This window comes from Suricata suricatta, chromosome 9 (assembly GCF_006229205.1).
Source record: "Suricata suricatta isolate VVHF042 chromosome 9, meerkat_22Aug2017_6uvM2_HiC, whole genome shotgun sequence".
In the NCBI taxonomy this organism is placed as follows: Eukaryota; Metazoa; Chordata; class Mammalia; order Carnivora; family Herpestidae; genus Suricata; species Suricata suricatta.
In genome coordinates, this window is record NC_043708.1 from 73,330,368 (window position 1) to 73,333,700 (window position 3,333).

General features: G+C 39.3%; 1 protein-coding gene and 1 non-coding gene across 2 annotated transcripts in view; one reads left to right on the plus strand and one right to left on the minus strand.

Moving 5' to 3' along the window:
• Window positions 1–3,333, minus strand: part of LOC115300966 (olfactory receptor 4F6-like) — a 39,046-nt gene that overhangs the window by 13,044 nt on the left and 22,669 nt on the right. The gene's annotated exons all lie outside the window — the stretch shown is intronic.
• LOC115303244 lies at window positions 2,146–2,280 on the plus strand. Its single transcript, XR_003913935.1, has one exon. It is a non-coding gene; the product is annotated as a small nucleolar RNA SNORA17 (small nucleolar RNA).

A 3,333-nucleotide genomic window follows, 5' to 3' on the forward strand; every position in this document is an offset into this window, starting at 1 on the left:
AAAAAAACTACAACAAGTAATAAATGAATTCAGTAAAGTGGCAAGGTACAAAATTAACACCAGAAAATGGTGGTGTTTCTATATACTAATAATGATGTAGCAAAAAGAGAAAGAGAGAAATTTTTAAAACAACAGCATTTACAATTGCACCCAAAAGATAAAATACCTCGAATAAATTAAACTGAGGAGGTGAAAGACCAACAACCACAAAACTATAAAACATTGATGAAAGAAATTAAAGATGACACAAACAAATGGAAAAATGGAAAGTTATTCCATGCTCAGGGATTGGAAAAATTAATATTTTTAAATGTTCATATCACCCAAAGCAATCTACAGATTCAAGGCAATCCCTATCAATATATCACTGGCATATTCACAAAACTAGAATGAATAATACATTAAATACAATAAATCTAGACAAAGCAATTCTGAGAAAAAACAAAGCTGGAAGCATCATAATCCCAGATTTCAAACAATATTGCAAAGCTGTAGTGACTGAAACAGTGTGGTACCAGAGCACCTGGGTGATTCAGTCAGCTAAGCAGCCATCTCTTGATTCATGGTCAAGACCTCAGGTCATTATCTCACTGTTTGTGGGATTGAGCCCTGTATCAGGCTCTGTGCTGACAGTGTGGATCCTGCTTAGGATTCTCTCTCCCTCTCCCTCTGCCCCTCCCCCACTTGTGCATGTGTGTGTGCGCTCGCTCTCTGTCACTGTCTGCCTGTCTGTCTCGCTCTCTCTCAAAATAAATACATAAACCATAAAAAACCAGTATGGTACCAACACAAAAGCAGATACATAGGTGAGTGGAACAGAATGGAGAGCCTAAAGCAAACCCACACTTACATGGCCAATCAACCTATGATAAAGGAGGGGGAAAAAAATGCAACATCAATACTATCATGTATGAAATATATCCGGTGTCCTACAATATCTGGTGTACAGGAACCAAGCTGTGCTGAGGAGCCTGCTGCAGAGCATGGGCCACACCATCCAGGTGACTGGACAGTTGCTCCTTTACACTGGCACATACATGCTCCAAGTATTGGGTAACATGGAGGAGCAGACTCCTCCAAGGTGACACTCCAGACAGGGGTTCACATGTGGATAAGGATGCATACCGCATGGGACCCAGCTGGCTCTTGACCCTAACATTTCCTCTTAAAACCTGAATTGAAGATGCTTATGTTCCCAACCATATGCTCTTATAAACAGTGGGTCATGTATGCTTGGGAATGACAACCAGGGGAAGAAAAAGGGACTGATGGCACATTACATGAAGCTGTGCAGCAGGATGCCCTGCAGGGAGGACATACCTATGGGCCTCTGTAGGGGGGAGGAAGAAATTTGTAGCCCTTAATTGTATACCCCCTCTGCTCTTCAATGTCTTAATTACCACTGTTGACTTACCAATCTAATAGCACATTCTTTAAGGTAAGGGATCTGTGCTACATGTTATTTACATCTAATACTTCTTCTAAGATATAGTCTTAGTCCTTGAGTAGACTGTTAGGAAATGATGGGCTAGAAACTAATAGGCACCAAGCATGTGGGATTCCACCAAATAAAACTTTGTTTTGAAAACAGCAGGTTACGGTAATCATAACCTTGTATGTCCTGGGCTGCTATAACTGGATTGAAAGAAGTTGAAGTTAGAAATAAAATAATCCTTAACAACACAGAAAGTTATATCTCATAAAGGCCCATGAAAATATCATTGAAACAGTACTGTTATAAATATAGGAAGTGGGGGAGCCTGAGTAGCTCAGTTGATGAGTATCTGACTCTTGATCTAAGTTCAGGTCTTGATCTTAGATTATAATTTCAAGCCTCGCATTGGGCTACATACTGGATATGACCCAGCCTGACTCAGGCTGCTGCGTGTGCACCCTCTGTGCTATGCGGGCCAAGGAGGGAGGAGCTAGGCAGCTCTCCTGCTTAGAGTTTAACTGCTGGAAACTTAGTGCCTGGAAGAGCATCCGGGGGTCTCAGATGAGTTAACACATTGGTGTTAGAATATGTTCACCCTGAAGTGTAAATGTTTTGTAAATTCAGTCCATTCTGTGCAATATCCTAAGTCAGGGGCAGTTGATCTTCATCCACAGGGAAATAAAACTTGAACTGCTCAACATTCCAAATACACTGCCCCCAGAGGCATTGCAGGTATGGCTGCTTTTGTGTCACATCCGTGTCTGTAGGTGGCAGAAAGAAGAGAAGCTTATCTTATGCCCAGTGTTCTGGCTAGTGAACATTTAAATTATTAATATTTTGATGCTTAAAAAAATGTTGGAAGTGGAACACATCCATAACAACACTCCTTCATTCTTCCCTCTTCATTACCTGTGCACAACAATTTTTAGCTCATAGATATCTTAGCCTTATTTATAATTATATTAATCAGGCTGAGGTTTCAGTATTTTTTTCTCATTGTAATGGAATAGGAGTCCTGTTGCCTAGCAACTGGAGAAATACAGAAGAACAACTTTAAATCCACTGAAATTTTTAATCTAGTTAAACTACTCAAGACCCCCCCAAAAAAGTATTTTTCAAATATTGGTGAGAAAACAACTTAGAAAAACAACTCAGATTAAGTTGGCTTAATAATTTCTACTTTTTCTTCAAACAGCAGTTAATGTAAAAGATAATAAAGTCATATAAAAGAACAGAGTTTAATTCCTCCCTCTTATTTCATAGAAGCCCATCTGAATTCAGGTGGTCAACCCAAAACTATGAACAGACTGCTGATCAGGGACCTCAATGCCACTAGCCTCTTGTTCTTTACACTCTCAGTCTCGGAGAAGATCCAGGCCAACATTCAACAAGTCTACCTACTACTATATACATAAATTCCTCTTTATGCAATAATTATTTAACTCTAAACGATAATTCTTTTTGAGTCAGTAGTCTTAGAATAGCCCTTTGTAACATAATTCAGCATTCTGGTTTAAGACATGAATGTCTATGTCTTTTTCCTAACATCTCCTGTGATAATATACATATGTATGCCTTTTTAAGTTGGAAACAAATCATTGCAGACCTTGTCATTTAAACTTCACCTCCTTCCTCCACCTTAAACATTAATGAATAATGTAAATCCAATAGGAATTGTTTTGAGTCTTTTTTGTTTTACGTTTATTTTCAGAGAGACAGCATGAGGGAGCAAGGGGCAGAGAGAGAATGAAAAAGAAAGAGAATCCCCAGAAGGCTACACATTGCCAGCACAGAACCCAATGTTAAACCCACAAAACATGCATGAGATTATGACCTGAGCCAAAGTCAAATGCTTAACTGACTGAGCCACCCAGGTGCCCCTGAGTCTTTTTTCTTTT